This window comes from Macrotis lagotis, chromosome 1, assembly GCF_037893015.1.
Source record: "Macrotis lagotis isolate mMagLag1 chromosome 1, bilby.v1.9.chrom.fasta, whole genome shotgun sequence".
NCBI classification, from domain to species: domain Eukaryota; kingdom Metazoa; phylum Chordata; class Mammalia; order Peramelemorphia; family Peramelidae; genus Macrotis; species Macrotis lagotis.
Window position 1 is genome coordinate 20,094,352 of NC_133658.1, and position 18,114 is coordinate 20,112,465.

The 18,114-nt window shown below is 45.7% G+C and overlaps 1 long non-coding RNA gene across 1 annotated transcript; it reads left to right on the top strand.

The window, feature by feature from the left end:
* Positions 1-810: 810 nt before the first annotated feature.
* Positions 811-8,338, top strand: LOC141494269 (uncharacterized). Its single transcript, XR_012470378.1, has 4 exons — positions 811-1,370; positions 2,802-4,061; positions 4,998-5,108; positions 8,036-8,338. It is a non-coding gene; the product is annotated as an uncharacterized LOC141494269 (long non-coding RNA).
* Positions 8,339-18,114: the final 9,776 nt, after the last annotated feature.

An 18,114-nucleotide genomic window follows, 5' to 3' on the forward strand; every position in this document is an offset into this window, starting at 1 on the left:
GCGCGGGGGCGCGGCCGGGCCCTTCCCGGGGCCCCGACGGCGCCAGGAGGCAGGGGCCCTTTAACGCGCCCGCCCGCGGGCTGCCCGCGCCCCGTGGGAGCCCCAGAGAAGCGAGGGCAGAAGCCGCGAGTGGGGCCGGCCCGTCCCCCACAGGCCCCGCGGCCCCGCTCTCGTCCCGGCGGCCGGGCACGAGACACCCCGAGATCCGGGGCCGGGCAGCTGCCCCCGAGGCTCCCCCGGGGGTCCTTGAGCGTGTTTTCAGCCACGCGGCTCAGCGCCGTCCCCAGTGGGGAGCCCGGTCCGTGGGGCCCCGTCTCCTCCCCGATAACGGCCCCGGGGCGCGGGCCCCGCTTCGTGTCCTGCGTCCCCCCGGCCGCACGGGCCACGCGCCCCTCTGAGCCTCGCCCCCGGCACGGCGCCCGGCCCGAACACCCGCCCTGGGGCTCCCCGGCCCTGGGGCTCCCCTCCCCCGGCCCTGGGGCTCCCCGGCACCCACCCTGGGGCTCCCCTCCGCCGGCCCTGGGGCTCCCCTCCGACGGCCCTGGGGCTCCCCGGCGCCCACCCTGGGGCTCCCCTCCGCCGGCCCTGGTGCTCCCCTCCGCCGGCCCTGGTGCTCCCCTCCGCCGGCCCTGGGGCTCCCCTCCGCCGGCCCTGGGGCTCCCCTCCGCCGGCCCTGGGGCTCCCCGGCACCCACCCTGGGGCTCCCCACCGCCGGCCCTGGGGCTCCCCTCCCCCGGCCCTGGGGCTCCCCTCCACCCACCCTGGGGCTCCCCGGCACCCGCCCGGGGGCTCCCCGGCACCCACCCTGGGGCTCCCCTCCGCCGGCCCTGGGGCTCCCCAGCACCCACCCTGGGGCTCCCCTCCGCCGGCCCTGGGGCTCCCCTCCGACGGCCCTGGGGCTCCCCGGCGCCCACCCTGGGGCTCCGCCGGCCCTGGGGCTCCCCTCCACCCGCCCTGGGGCTCCCTGGCACCCGCCCTGGGGCTCCCCTCCGCCACCCCTACATTTGTGCTCCGGGAGCTGGGGTGGCCTCCGGCCCCGGGGAGCTATGAAGGGCCAGTTCCTTCGCTCTAGAGCCTCCCGTGACTCCCCAGGGTCGCACAGGGGAAGGCCCCGGGCCATGCCCTCCACGGCTCGGGGGTGACTGTGCCCCACTTCTTCTGGCACGTTTGCCCTCTCTAGGCGCTGGAGTCCCAGGAACTGGGTTCCGAGTCCTGACTGTGCCACTTACTAGCTTGTGGCCTGGGCCAAATCACACAACCATCTTAGGCCTGGAGGAAGAGAAGCTGCCAAGGCCAGGAGATGAGAGATGCCACGCTAAATGGAGAACTCCAAGTCGCCACTCTGGGGGAATTGGGCAGCCGAGTCATGGGTAATGAGAGCGGGAGGGCAATGGGCTAGGTTGGCAAGAGCTTGGAATGCCAAGCAGAAAAGTGCGGTTCATCCTGGAGGCACCAAGGCCTAACCAGAGAGGGAGGGCGAGGTGTGACGGCACGGGAGCAGTCCCTTCAGCAGAAGCTGAGGATGGACTGGACAGGAGGATGGCGGTGGGGGAAGGACCAACTAACGGGCTATGCAGTCCCAACAACCGTTTTGCCCTTGGTGATCTCTTTGGATCCCAGGGGCTGCACCCCAGTCCCAGTTCTATATATCTATATATTCAATATATTCAACCTGTCCCTGTCTGTCTCTCCCTTCTCCCCCTTTCACCCTCCTGCCTTCCTCTCTCTCTCTCTCTCTCTCTCTCTCTCTCTCTCTCTCTCTCTCTCTCTCCCCCCCCCCCATTGGAGTAAACAAACAAAAAGAATGTTTGTCCTCAAGTGAGAATCGGATGAGAAAAGGAGGCCCAAAGTACTCTGCAAACCTCCAAATGCCTACCACATGACTATCGGTTATAATGATTCACAGCGCAGCTTTTCCTGGTTTGAGGTGGGGGTCAGACTGGAGTCCCTGGCACTATGACAAACTGGATTCTTGGCTGCTTCCTCTGTACTGCTATCTCCTTACCAAATGGGAAGGGAGAAACCCTAACAGAGAAGTGCAAGCCCAGGATAGGGAAAAGTCTCTGCCAACAGGGCACCCAAGTCCTGGAGATGCCCATGTGGCTAGGAAGACAGGCATTATGACTTGCGCCTCCTGCCAGGCTCTAATGCAAACTTCTTGGACTTTGGGTCTGAAGCCATCCAGTAAAAGGAAACTCAGAAAGGGGGAGTGATTGGTCCAAGGTCACACAGGAAAGCATATTCAAGCTCAAATATAATAAATTACAAGAAATATCACCCTCAGCACATTATCCCCAGTGGGGCTGATAAGGTTAGCAGTCATAATGGCACTCCCTGGGCGTCTCTAATCAGACATAGCAAAGGAGCAGCCACACCCCATTGCTCACAGAGCCCCTCGGACTTCCAATCTACCTCGGAAGACTGCAAGTATTCCGGCCTTTAGTAAAAACACAATGAATGAATCTGTGCACAGGTTTTTTTCTCAGTAGAATAAAAGCTCAGTGAGGGCAAGATCTCGTGATGTCTCGTAGCTCCAATATGAAATATGTACTGGGTAAGGGATACATGCTTGTCGAATTAGATTGTTCCCCTGAGCTTCCTGTTCTAAGGGTGGGAAACTGGTCAGAGAATCATGGCACTAGAATGGACCTTGGAAGACATGACTGAGAGAGACGGAAAGATGAACAGAGATAGATAAATGAACAAATAGTGTTGTTTAGTCATTTTCAGTTGTGTCCTACTCTTTGTGACCTCATTTGAGATTTTCTCCACAAAAAGCACTTGGCCTTGTTCTTCTGCAGCTCATCTCACAGCGTGAAGTAACTTGTCCAGGGCCACACAGTTAGGAACAAGGAAGGATTTGAATTCTTTCCTGGCTCCAGACCTGGTGCTGCATCTGACTGCCCAGATGGATGGATGGATTGGACAGATGGATGGACAGACAGAAGAGAGATAAATGGATGGACAGATAGATGGATAAAAATAATTGCCTTGGCCTAAGCTGACAAACGTTGATAGAAGAGAAAGAGAGACGCTAGGGAGACGATCCTTTTTCTCAATAAGTTTATGTTCTGGCGGAGGAAACTAACACCCTATGGGCGGCTGGAAGCTGGGGCAGAAGGGGTGTTTTTTGTGGCACTCTAGCATGGAGAGCTGGGAGGCAGCTCCCCTAGCAGAGGCCAAGTCCAAGATTGGGGGTGGAGGGAAGGAGAGGCAAGTGAGAAGGCTGACTGGGCTAGGTGTGGCATGAGGGCCTGGTTAGGAATATATCAGGCCCGAGCAGAGGTTTAGATCCAGGTGGAAGCTTCGAGGCCATCAAATGCACCCCCTTCACTTTTCACCTTGGGAATCAGGTGAGATCTAGAGAGATATCTGGGTCCTGATCTCTGATTTCAAATCTGACTTTCTTTCTATGAGGCCCCAACAGCCTAAAAAGGGATTCCCAAATGTGGCCCCCAAAATATACTGGCTTCCCTATCCCAGGAGAGCAATTGAATCTTTATCCTAAGTTACTGCTTCATCAAAGTACATCTCCCAGTGTTGTCCTCATCTCTCCCCTTTTCCTAGACTTATTTTCCCAAATCCAGAGAGTCCCTTCTAGAAGAACCCCTACTTTCAAGTACCCTGCTTTCAGGTAGCTGGGCCCCTAGACCCAAGCTGGACACATTTGAGTTTCGATATCTAGGGTCATCTCAGTAAAGTCTAGGGAGAAACTAGTGATGGGGGTTGCTGAGGCTCTGGAGCTCAGAAAAGAGATTAGCCCACTATCTACACATGTGGACTCCATTTGAATAGATATGACATTTGAATGGCGGAGAACTGATAAAAACTATCAGGGAAGATGATGGAGAACAAGAAGACCTGGGACAGAGACTTGGAGGCCCCCTAGGTGAGGGAGCAGTGAGTGATATGGATGATGGGAAATCAGAGGAAGCTGAGGAAGAAGGTGACCTATGGGCAGGAGGAGAAGCCGGACCAGGAGCATCCCAGAGGTTCAGCCAGGAGGCGGCATGCAGACCAAGAGGCTCGGGGCCGACTGTGCCGACAGACATAGAAGAGAGGTAAAGAAGGACAAAGACCCCTGGATTTTAGAGTGAAAAAAAAGACACTAATGTCCCACAGGACTCAGTTTGAGAAAAATTCTTATCTTTCCTTTGACTTCTTGTACAAAATTATTAGTGGAAAGGGGACCCTTTCTGACCTAATCCCTAGAAAGGTATTTTGGGGGAAGTAAGGCCAAGTCCAGTAAGGCTGAATCCAGGTCAACCCTCCTTCCTCCTCCAAGTGGCTGGACAAGTCCTCCATAATCTCTTTGAGCACTGACACCCCAGAACTGCTGTTGTAAATAGGACAATGGCTATAGAGTAGGATATTGCTCCCATCCACCCACTAGCTCTTAGGGCCTTCATCCCTCAGTTATAATGCTTTGAGAGCTGACCAGTTTGTAAGACCTGGGTTCAGGTCTCACCTCTGGTACCTTTGTGATCACAAACAAACCATTTTCCCTTATCCAGCCTCAGTTTCATCATCTCTGATTTACCCTGTCCTTGCTCACCATAGGTGCTTAAAAATGCTTCTATTGCCTTGTCTCCACTCCATCCCCACCATGCCTAGGGCAGGGTTTCCTCCCCCATCTCCATAGGCAGATATTTTCTTTGTTTCTATGAGTTCACTGGTTTGGGGAACTCAAAGTGAGGCCTCCCTCAATTAATCTGGATTAATATTTGTTCCACAACTTAGAGACTAATGGCCTGGAGCACTGAGAGGTTAATAATAATAATAATTTATTATTATTATTATAAATAATGTTGAACAATTTATATAGTGCTCACCATGAGCAAAGCACTACTAAGTATACATGTATGATTTCATTTTTTCTTTACAATAACCCTGGGATGTAGATGCTTCTTACTATCCCCATTTTACAGATGAAGAAATGGAGGCCAGAGTCCCATTGGACTAAGTATCTAAGGCAAGATTGAATTCATGTCTTCCAGAATTCCAGATCAATAATTTCATCCATTGTGTCACTTAGCGGCCTAACATATCAGACATTGGAGGAGCCTCAGAACATAGAATGTTAGGAGGACCTTCAGATCATTTGCTAGGTAAGGAAACAGAAAGAGGCAATGTGGTAAAATGAGTAAATTTCTAGACTTGGAATCGGGTTCAAATCTCACCTCTGAAGCTTATTAGTTGTGTGACCCTGGGCAGAGCAATTGCCTTGTTTTTAATTTTTTTAATTTTTGAAGGCAATCAGGGTTAAGTGACTTTCCCTGGGTCACAGACTAGTAAGTGTCTGAGGTCAGATTTAAACTCATGTCCTCTTGACTCAAGGCCCTTGCTCCATCCATTTATTGCACCACCCAGCTGTCTCTCATTTCCTCATTTTAAAAATTCAGGACTTAGACCAGATGACTTTTAAGGTCCCTTCCATCTCTCAATATATGAGGGGTTCGCTAAAGGTCTCACAGCTAGTCAGGGACAGATCTGAGATTCGATTTCTATTCTTGATTCCCAGAGTCCTGGGTCTTCACGCAATACTGGACTACCTACGTTTTCATTGTTGATGTCATCGTTTTAAAAAGTCTGGGAGTTTGACATGCTCAGGGCCTCAGTATATCTCTAACTAGCCTTGGACAAACATCTATAACCTTCACCATGGTCAGGGCCTTCACCAGGCCATTTCTGACCACATTCATGCTGTACATCTTGGGTCCCTTGACCTTCTATCAAGGTCAGAGAATGGCTGCCACTTGCATACTGACTGGAAAAGAAAAAAAAGGTACAAACTCTGACCCAATTTAGCCATCTGGCAGCCTGGATTATGACTTTCAGAAAGAATTAAAATAATAAGCCTCCCCACCCCAACTTCCTAAATCAAAAGAATTTATTTATTTGTCTGCTTTTAAATGGCAGGGAAACAGCTGGGGGACCAGGGAAGTCCCACTGCTAATGGAGAGAAGGCTTTAAATCCCAGATCTACCATAGATTAGCTGAGGAAACTCACTGTCTTGAAACCCCTGGGAAAGGTGACTGGTCTGTGCTGAGATTGTCCCCTTGGCTAACATGCCTTAATGTCAGACATCTCCTGTTCTAAGGCCCCCTAGGTTCTGCTATTCTATGCTGTCTCTCCCATCTCTGAGTCTGTCCCAAGGCCCCTCTTAGCTCTGGCATTCTCATCTCTAAGGTCCAACTCTGACATTTTGTGATTCTGCTCTATAAAGCCCTCTAAATGTAGACTGAAGGAAAAGTGCCAGATGTTTTGCCCACCACTCCCTTGGGTTTTGCTGATGGGAAGGGTTTTGCTTGGTTAATTAGTGGTTTGTGAAGTGAATGGATGTTCCTCTGCTGCTTCAGACAGCTAATTGCCCCTAGCATTTCTCCAAAGGGGAGGTGCAGGTATGAGAGGTCAAGAGCTGGTCAGGGCCAGATGATGATGCCAAGAGGTCTGATCGGGAGCCTTCAGGTCAAGTCAGTTCTGTACCCCTGGGATGAACCTCTTCCTCCATCTGTGTCTGGGCTTTTCTCAGTTGAGACAACCCCCCCACCCAAGCCATCAGAAGACAACTCACAAGTTGCCCTGAGCCTCCTCCTCCTCCTCCAAACTCAGGTGCTCTCTCTCCACACGTTTTAGGTTATTTCTGTTGTTTAATAAGAATATTTAGTGGCAGATCTAAAGAGCCAGGGCTGGGACTCATCCAAGCTCTTGGAAAATGCACTGCATTTAGATTCAGAAAACCTGGCCCTTTCACCTTCTTTCTGTGTGACTCTGATGAACAAGTCATCTCTTGCCTCCCAACCTTGATTTCCCCCCATCTAAGAAATGAGTAGGTTTAACCAGCCGACCTCCCCCCCCACTCATGTCCCCCTCCTGGTGGTCCCTCCTGGCTCTGCTCCTATTGGTCAAGGTTATAGAAATATGGGTTATTGACTCACAGTCCATTTCTCTTGTACCTACTCTGGGCCAGGCTAGCTACCATCATGGTCTTAGTTGACCCTCACAACAACCCTAGGGGAAGCATCCTTACTATTCCTGTTTTACGTATGGGAAACTGAGGTAGACTTGCATAGGGTCACAAGAGGTGTCTGCGGCAAGGTCTGAACTTGGTCTTCATGACTCCCATCTCTATACACTTTTTCACCATGCCACTATAATAATGCTAATGACTGTAATTTATATTTGTACTCTGCTGAACATATAAATATGTGAATGTCTATGTCCTCACATGCACATCCATATATCGACATCCATCCATCCATACGTGTATACAAGCATATCTAGCCTCTAACAACAAAAGATCATATAGCCTTGGGAAGAATATCCACCCCCAACACTGCCCCCCCATTTATAGACAAGCAAACGACTTGCTCAGAATCATACAACTAGTCTGTATCTGGGGTCACATTTGAACCCAGACCCCTTTGGTTCCAAGCCCAGAACTCTATTCTCTTCACTATGCTATTGTTGTTTTTATGAACAGCATAATAATAGTATCTTTTATATAATGCTTCATAAATGTTATCTCAATTTTAATAACAGTCCCAGGAAGCAGGAGCTTTTATTATTCCCATTTTATAGGTGTGGAAACTGAGACAAACAGATTCAGTGACTCACAGAACTAGTAAATGCCTGAGGCTGGATTTGAACTCAGGTTCTCCTGACTCCAGGTCCTGTGCTCTACCCAGTGTGACACCTATTTGCCTCCCACTTTAGTATATAATTAGATAGAATATAGACGCCTTGCAAACAAAGGTTATTATCATTTGATCTTTGTAACAAAGTCCCTGGCACATGGTGTTTAATAAATGCTTGGTGAGGGATTGAAATTTATCTCAAACTTGAAAAGGTCCTTGATCTAAGTTATCTCATCTGATCATCTCCCAACTACCAGAAAATAGATATTATTACTTGCATTTCATAGATGAGAAAACTGAGGCATGGAGTGTTGCCTGAGTCACTCCCATCATTATAGATTCTCCCTCTTGAAATCACTGTTTATACCTTTTGTTTCTTTTGTTTTTGTTTTTTTAGGCAATCAAGGTTAAGTGACTTGCCCAAGATCATACAGCCAGGAAGAGTATGAGACTAGATTTGAACTCAAGTCCTCCTCCAGCCCAGGGCTTTATCCATTGTGTCCCCCCCCATACCTTTTCTTGATCAGTTTGCATGTGTGTTGAATATTCCCCTTCTCCCTTACCCAGTAGACTGTAAGTTCCTTGACAAGAAACACCTGTTTGATTTTTCCTGGGGTCCAAAGCAATAAATGCTTATTGGATTGAAATGTAAATCCAGAATCCCAACAGCTTCATTAAAGAGTGCTAAATACAACAGACACTTCACAATTGTTTGTGCGGAAACAACAATGTACACTCATGGTCCTGGTAGAGCTCGAAGTGAAATGGGTCATCCACTCCCAGCAGGACGATAGGATTCAAAGCTGGAAGGGACCTTAGAAGGTGAATCATTCTTTTTGTGGATGAGGAAACTGAGGCCGAGAGAGTAGTGACTGGTCCCAGGACACTCAGCAAGTCAGTGGCAGAGTCAGAGCAGACCTCTGGAGCCTTGGCCTTCCAGGTCAGGGTATTTGTGGCCACACCAGGCTTTACCCATCAGGTTTAAGCGGGAGCTTTCATTGAGGTGAATCATTTCTAGGCTCAGATCCAGAGCCTTCTAATTTCGTCATATTTTCCAGGGTTCATTATAATTGATGGGGTTGAAAGAAGGCATTGGGAATAGAGGCCTTGGTCGACAACAGAGAGGCTCTCTGTGGATGGAGATGTGGATGGATGGAGGCCCTGCCTTCTGGAGCTTAGCAAGGGCTAGGTCTTCTCAAAGTGCTGGTGCTTCTTGACTGATTACAGGGAGGGTGGGAGTGGAGGGGAGGGGGAGCATGGTATCACGATCTACCTCCAAGCAGAGGACATGTGGAAGAGCCACGATGTCGCCCACGGTGGTGGGATGGCCAGATAAGCCAGGCGTGTCCTGCCTGCTCTCTAGAACCAGGCGCAGGAAGGAGGTCCTCAAAGAGGTCCTCAAAGAGCATGCGAAAGAAATCCTTTTTGCTATTTATATTCAGACTTGTACAACATCAAAGGCAAAATCAGCCAGGTGGAGGGAAGAGCCTGGAAAACCTGGAAAGACCTGGCTCTGCCACTCGGAGACTCAGTTTCTTCATATGTCATAATACTCAGAGTATTCTGAGACAGAACTGGGCAACAGGATGGCTGATCAGACTCTGTTCATTAACTCTGAGAACTTGGCCTAGTACCATAGTTGAACCACAGAACTGGACCAAGAATATCAGAGTCCAAACGCTTCAATTTCTAGAGAAGGAAACAGAGATCAAGTAACTCCCAGGGCCGTTCAGATAGCCAGGACTCAAACCCACATCCCTTGACTCCAAATTCAGCTCTCTTTACACCAGACCAAATTTCAGAAAACTCTCTCCCAGTCAAACTCTTGGAGAGCCTCAGAGTTCAAATCCTAGTCTTGGTTCTCCTACTGTGCTCTTTGGGGAGGAAGACTATTACTTCACCTATACCTTTGCGCATGGTAGGCAATTAATAACTGTTGGCCTGATTGTTTGAAGGACCCTTGGCATGTAAACCTTCATTTTAGTCCAAAACTTGTTTGTGCTTTTTCAATTTCTTGGACCAAATAACCTTGATCTTTATTATTATTATTATTATTTTATTATTAATTGAATATTTTATTTTCCCAATTACGTGTAAAAATAATTTTAACATGCTTTTTGTCAAATTTTGAGCCTTGATGATCTTTACAAGCTCAAAAATCTATGAGTCACAGGCCTTTTTTCCTGGACCTTTTTTCCCTATAAAAGGAGGGGAGGTAGAGGCCCCAGGCTCTTTGCTCATTTGGAAGAAGAAGCAGGGCCCCTGTCTTCCCTTTGCCCAGCCTCAGACACCTCTCTGAGTCTGGGATCCTTGACTTCTGGGCCACCTGGATGGATTTCAGGGCTCTGTGAAGTGGAATGGAAAAAATGACATCTTCATTTCAGTGGATTTGGTTTCCTTGGTATCTTAAAACTTAAGCATTTTTCTGAGAAGGGATCCATAAACACCACCAACCCACGTGTCAGAGTGGGGTCCAGGACATGGAAAACAAAGGAAGACTGTAACCCACCTTCCTACCTTCCTAATCTTATTTTGCCGAGCTCCCCTTTGCCTAAAGTTCAGCCCCACCAGCCTTCTTTCTGGTCCTCACAAATAATATTACATCTCTTATCTAGAGGCACAGTGGATATTGGGCCTGGAGTTGGGAAGACTTGAGTTCAAATCCAGGCTTAGATATTTATTAGCTGAGTGACCCTGGGCAAGTCACTTGATCTCTATCTGCCTCAGTTTCCTTAGTAGGAAAATGTAATAAAAATGGCAACTCTTTCCCAGGGTGCTTGTGAGGATCAAATGAGATAATATTTGCAGACTAAATAAAAACTTGTTGCCTTTGCCCTTCCTTCCCCTATCTGGCTATTATGGTTGTGACCCTGGTAAACCTTTTGAGGAATATTGCCTAGCTCTCCTTTCACGCACTGTATGTACCAGTCAAGCTGGATGATTTCTTATTTTCCAGGCAAGATAATCTATCACCTGCCTCCATGTCTTTTCTCAGACTGTCCTGGATTCCTTGAATGCTCTCCTGTCTTCGTTTAGTTTCTCAGCTCCCCAGGGCCCTTTCCACATAAATCCTCCTCCTTGAAATGATTTTAAGTATATTTAGTTTATTTATACTTCTAAATGTATATGTTGCCTTGCCCTGTTGGGTTGTTGACTTTGGTGACCCCATGTGGGGTTTTCTTGGCAGAGTTATTAGAGTGGTTTTCCATTTCCTTCTCTAGCTCATTTTACAGATGAAAAAACTGAGGCAAACAGGATTAAGTGAGTTGTCCAGGGTCATACAGCTAGTAAATATCTGGGCCTGGATTTGAACTCAGAAAGTCAGAGCACCTGACTACTAGTCTGGTGCTCTATTTACTTGATCACCTAGCTACCTCTAAAAGTATTTGCTGATTGACTAATTAACCAGGAAAATGGGGAGGGAGTACTTCACACCAATAGTTCCTTATACTACAAAGGTCACAGGTCCAGACACAATTCAATCACTCCTAGCTAAGGAAGGGCCTGTGTTTCTAATGCTGGTAAAGTATTGAGTTCTCTTGTGAGAGTGAACTAATGATTGTTCTGGGAGCCCTCATCTCCAGGATTCTGCCTGAGCTGACATTCTGCGGCTTGCCAGTTCTATCCAACCCCCTGGGGATATGACATCACTCACTGGCAAAGAGCAGGACAGGTTCTTTCACAGGTCTTCCAAGAGGGTTCTGCACGTGTGTGTGTCTGTGTGTGTGTGTGTTCATGCTCACACCCACAGTAAAGAAACCACATATAACAAGAGAGATTGAAAAGTCTCTCTTCAAAAGGGGAAATGGCCCCAAAGAACTCAACCAGGAACAACGGGGAGCAGGTACAGAGGAGTGTGTTTCTGCTCTCTTTAAGGGGGAGGGACTTCCTAACAATCAATGCTAGTCCAAGGAGGGCCCGATGGACTGGATCAGGAAGTAGGGGATCCCCCCTTCCCTCTCTTAATCCCTCCAAGCAGGATCTAGATGCACAATTGGGATGGGGTAGAGAGAATTCTTACTCAGCCTGCATAGATGACTGTGGGGTCCTGCTCTACCAATCTGTGATTCCATGAAGAAAAGGCATGGTATCTTGGATTTGGAGCAGGACAGGATCAGAGAAGCCAGCAAAGTGTTGGGATGAATGCAATGCTGGGGGTCCTAAGCCCTGGGTTCTCATGTCTGTCTCTATTCCATGTGCCCCTAGAAAAAAGACTTCCACGACTCTGGCTAGAGGACTATTTCTCAGGTCTCTGGTAGAGAGGATTCCTGTTCAGGCATGGGAAGCCCACTTCCAGACCATGCCTCAGCTGCCTTCCCACATTGGACATTCCCTTCTCCCACTGCTGAGTAATTGCTATATGCTCCCTTTTGAGGAAAGACTCAGGGTAGTCATCCTTCATACCTTTCCCAGCTCTTCTTCTGACTTGATTCACATTGCCATGTTCTTCCTCTAGCCAACCTTTTCACTGTGGAGCATCCACAGATTGTCTTTCTTCTTACTTGTATTTGGAACATAACAAATGCTTGACAAATGTCTGGTAACTTGATTTAACTTCTGGGGCCTAGGTTTCCTTCTTTTTTAAAATGAGATTAGATGAGAACATCTCTAAAGTCACTTTAAACTCTGACAGCCAGTAAGTCTACCTTCACAGAATCTCATAGTTAAAGAGACATGTGGGGCCATCTAATCCAATGCCCTCACTCTCACAGGAGGAAAATGAAAGGGTAACGGGTTAGGCTAGAGGACACCCCCCAGTTCCCTTACTGATATAAATTCCAATCACAGATCATCCTCCTCCCTTTTCCTTGAGCCAAACTATTCTTGTTAGAAGGTATTAGTTGAGTCAGTGGCCTCTGAGCTCCCTTCCAGCTCCATGTCCATGGTCCAGAAGAATGAAGTCATTTCTCCATGCCTGAACAGGAATGTTTTCTACAACATTTCTGATCAATAGCCTTTGTCTGACGATCTCTAAGTGATGAGTAACTCAATGCCTCATAACTCCATTTTGTTACCGGCTCTAACTTTCCATCTTCTAACAGCCTGCTCTGTCTTTCATTTTCTGGAGGCATCTATAGAGACTGAGTTCTAATCCAGCCTCAGTCACTTGTGTGACCCTGAGTGAGTCACTTCCTAAATGCCTCAGTTCCCTCATTTGTAAAATGGGGCTGATAATAGCCCCTGCCCTTCCCAGGGCTGTTATGGAGATCAAATGAGTTAATATTTAGAAAGTGCTCTATAAATACCAGCTTCCATTCTTATTTTCTAAAGTCTTTCCCAGCTCTGACATTCTAGGATTTCAGCCTCTACACAATAAACCTTTCCCTTTCACAGCTAACCTTAGTCCAAATCTCTTCTAATTGCAGACAGCCCTGAAGCTGAGCTTTCTATCTTAGGAGGATCAATGTAAAAACTCACAAAGCTACATTTTGATTCCACGGCTTCCAGTTTATGTCCTTCAGGAGAGAGACAATGCCTGGCTTTGATCTCATATAATCTCTTTTCTCTAGGTAACTCCAATTACTTTACAAAGGAGATCTCTGTTACAAAGACCACCACTGAAGCTCAGAATTTCTGAGGGAAGCTGATCCTGTCCATACCTGCTTGAGAAGTCCCTCAACATTCTAAGAGGTGGTAGGTCCAACCTTCCTTTGAGGAAAGACCTTCTGCCTCCGGAGGTGATGGCCTCTGCCTTGGGAAAACCTAATCCATAGGAAGTCTCCCTTTTATTGGTTCAAATCTGCCTCCCAACAGTTCCCATATATTACTTTTAGTTTGGCAGGGTGGAGCTTTCATGAATCTTTCTATTTCATTTGTTGTTATTCAGTTATTCAGTTGTATCCAACTCTTCCTGACCCCATGGGCCATGTTGTCTGCGGAGCTTTCTTTGCAAAGATACTAGACCAGTTTTCCATTCCCTTTTCCAACTCGTTTTACAGAAGAGAAAACAGAAGCAAACAAAATTAAGTGACTGGTCCAGCATCACACAGGTAGTAAGTGTGTGAGGTCACATTTGAACTGGGTCTTCCTGACTCCAGGACTATCTACTTTACTACTTTGCTGTCTCCTACTCTGGAGCTCCTCACATACTTGAAAATTTGAAAACACCCTAAGTCTTCTTTGGGTGAATCACTTAATGATCAACTTCAGTTCCTATAAAATAAAGATAAAAATAGTTAGCCTGACTCAGTTATGGTAAGGACCCAAGTAGATAATCTATGTAAAAGTGATTTACAAATCTTAAAGTGTTATAAAAATACTAGTTAGTATTATATTATTACTTAAAATCTTGCACAATTTGACTTCAATCTATCTTTCTAGACTAATTTCATATTACTTCTCCATCTACACTCCATCTGATAAATAATATATTTTAATACAGTTCCTTATTTTCACTCGTTATCTTATGTTTTTTATAAACAACATATTGCTTGATTCTGTTTTTCTAATTCATTCCACTTGAAGATTTAGCATTCTATTTCAGAATTAGCAGCATGTTAGGAAGTTGTGCCTGGTTATATTACATTCACAATTATTTAACTATTATATTTCCTTTATTCCATTCTTTTTCTTTTTCTGATCTCTTTACAAAGGAGAAAAGGCTAATAAGAGCAGTAATGTGTCCATTGCTAATGATCTGAACACTTAAGGCAATTTACTTTTGTTTTTCTAACCCTCTCTTCTTTTTGTCTTTTATTACACCTTCCCCTTCACAATCCTTCCTCTGAGGTTGAAGCTTGTTTTGTTTATGACTCAGTCCCTCTCTGAAACTACCCTCCTTCTTCTCCCACTCTGTCCTCTCTGAGTTTCCTCTTGTTTCCCTGTTGATCTGAATGAATTTCTATGCTGATCCCTGTGTGGGTATTCTCCCCTCATTTGACTGCTTTTTATTACTTGTCCAGTCTTCTACTTGCACATCCAGATTACATGAAATAGTTTCCCCACCCCCATCCTCATTCCTCTTTTCTTTTCTATCGTCTCCCTTTCCCTTCTCCCTTTAAGATAATCAAAATATAACAAAATTAGGCCTAGGCCCTTTATCTTATTTAACTCCCTCTGTAACCCTTGAAAATACTAGGGTTCTGAGGAGACATGTTTTTGAACTCTAAAGCAAATACTTACCATTTTCAAATGTATTTTTTGTGACATTTCTCTTGACTGCCATGTTTGCATTTTTAGGTTTCTACTCTATTCTGATTTTTTCTTCAGGAATGCTTGGAAATCTTCTATTTCATTAAAGATCCATTTCTCTCCCCCAGTAAGATTCTTCTTAGGCTTGTTGAGTAGGTTTTACTTGATTGTAAACTTACATGTTTTGCATTTAGGAATATCATGTTCCAAACTCTTCTTTCCTTATCTAGCAGCTGCAAAATCCTGACTATGACTCTTTGGGATTTGAACTCTCTCTTTCTGAATGCCTGCATTATTTTTCTTTGACACAGAAATTCTGGATTTCTACTATGATGTCACTGAGAGTTTTGATTTTGGATTTCTCTGTGAACATGACTTGTAATTTGTTTTTTCTGTTTTCATTTGCCCCCAAGTTCGAATGGGTAATTTTCCTTCATGATTTCCTGAAATATGGCATCTAGGCTCTTTTCTTTCTTTTTTTTCTTTTTTTTTTTAGCTCATCAGATAGCCCAATGATTCTTAAATATTTTTCTCCTTGACCTGTTTTTCCAAGACATTTATCCTTGTTATGATGTATCTTCCAGCTTTCCAGTCTTCTGACTTTAATATTTCATCTTGCCTTATAAAGTCATTTCTGTTGGTCCATTATGATATCAGGACTCTGGTAAAATTTTATATGCTATTCATTATCTTTCCAAATCTTTCCATTAAGACTTGTTTTTTTCCCAATTCTGAATAGCATTTTACTTATAAGATTTTCTTTTTAGTTTAGTTTCATTTTTAGTTGACCTTGTGACAAAGTTATGTTTCCTTTGACATTTTGCTTGCAGTGATCATGAGCTTATTCTCTTCTTCTGGGTTGATGTATTGGGCACCCCTGGCTCCATAATAGTTCTTTATTGTATATGCATCTTTTACTTTCTCATTCTTCCAGGTTTTGTTTGCTCCTGATCTGTGTTTTCTGAACTCTTATTGCTCATTTCTCTGGAGATGGGGTGCTTTAAAGAATCTTAGGGCCAGCTTAAACTGGGGAGCAGAAAACTTTCAGCACACTAAACCATCTGCTCTGGGGGAATCTAATCTCTACCCTGCTGCTCTGCCATACTCCCATCTCTACCTCAAAACACCAGCGGCAGGAGTGGGACTTTCAGAATGTTCATTTTGTATATAGGGCTCAGTTTTACCTTCTGTGAAGTCACAGGATAATCATAGAGCTGAAATTATAGTCCCGAGAGATGATCTTTGATGTAGGAAGAATATCTAGGCAGCTGTTTGAAGGACAAACTGGAGAAGGGAGGGACACCAGGCAGGGAAACTGTTTGGGAGGCTGCTGCATCAGTCTTCCTAATTTGAAGGTCTGATTACATCATTCCTCCAAATAAAGACCTTCAGTATCCCTGGACCAAGAGTTTTCAGCCCTAGTGTCTTATGAGAGCAGGGGAGCCCTGTCTGGAGTCCTTGTATCCCAAGGAGTTAGAGAGATTGAACAAAGAGAGTAATTTTTCTTTCTGAAAAATTCATGTATTTTTACAAGCATATGTGGGTGTGGTCAAATCCTAGAATTTATTTTACATCTTCCATTGAACTGGGAACTCCTGACCTAGAGGTTAAGTAATTACATATTTGTTGATGTTATTGTTCAGTCATACTTTAGTCATGTTCAATTCTTCACTTTGGCAGAGACACGGAAGTTGTCTTACCATCTCCTTTTTCAGTTCATTTGATGGATGAAGAAATTGAGAGAAAAAGTTTGAAGTGGCATGCCCAGGGTCCCACATCTAAGTATCTGAGGCCAGTTCTGAACTGAGGAAGATGCATCTTTTTAACTCCAGTCTGGTACTCTGTGCACTGCGTTACCTAGCTTTCCCCCTAATTCTATATATCTATATCTATATCCCCATATACATATATATAAATACATTCATGTATACATGGATATATGAAGATAATATAGCTACCATATTATATAGACATAGATTTACATACATCATATGTGTACATAGTATAACATATATAATACTTATAGAATATGTGTGCTTTATGCATACACCTACAAAGACAGATATGAACATATATAATATACATATAGTATCATGCTTTTCCATTGAACTGTAAGCTATTCTGCATCTTGGTGCCCACCAGACCTGCACCAGACCTGACCAGTCACATTAAGTATCTGATACTTTTTGTTGTAAGAGATGTTGAAAGAGATGATCAGAACAGGGCTCAGAAGCCCTGGGTTTGAGTTTAGGTCTAGAATGAACCAAATTCGTGACCTTGGGCCGCTCCCTTCTCCCCCTTAGGCCTGGGAGACATGGGCCTTGATCTCTTTCTCTGATCACAAGGCCCAACATCTTAACTCTCCTCCTCCTTTCAACCATTCACAGGTGCTTCACAGGATAAAATGGCAGCTCCTTCACTTGCCAATCTTGACCCACCTCTCTACCTCACTATATCTGGCCGTTTCTCTTGGCCCTCTGGTCTTTGTATTGCCAGCCAGCACTGACAGCTGGCAAGGACTTAATATAATGTACCACAGCACTCAGCATTAGCAACATTTTCTCTTTCGCTCTCTGAAGTCTAGATAAATAAGAAAAACAAGAAATCAAACTCTGATTTGTAGCATTTTCTATTTCTAAGATGTAAGTATTCACACTGAAAATATAACAGTCCACCTGCCTAGAGCAGGCTGGCTCCAGCCTCTGGATTAGTAGCCTTGTCATCTGACCAGCTCTGGAAATAATCAAATCAATAGTGCTATTGAGATTGTAAAGGGCACATCAGATGACTCCCCCTCATCTCTAGAGTGATTTCCTAAACTTAGAGATCCCTCTCTGCCCCCAATCCCCTCTTTGGAAGGTCTATCCCATTAGAATATAAGGTCCTGAGGACAGGAACTGCCTCACTTTTCTATTGATAACTTGTTACTTCACACCAGCATCCAAGAAATTCCTTTACATCCAATCATTAGATATTTCACATCACTCTTGCTTCGTGTCCCATAGTATTGTCTCCAGGGCCTATGGACACTGTCCGCTATGTTGGAATGTGACCTTCCCACCCCTACCTCTACCAGATGAACCCTTCCCCAGGCTTCAAGACTTCCACCTGCTCCTTCTGGTCTTGGAGCCTCTGGCCAGAAAGGATTCCTCCCCTCTGGTGTTGGGGATATAAAACCTCATGCAGTTTCACGCTCTTTGACCATGTGGTATTCTCAGGATTGGTTCTACTTCTCATTTTGCTCCTACCAGATGGGCAAGTGTCTTACTTTCTGTTTCCCAGTGACCTGTGGCACTGGGCTCTAATCAGAGTCTGTGGAGTTGAATTGGTCAGCTCTGTGACAAT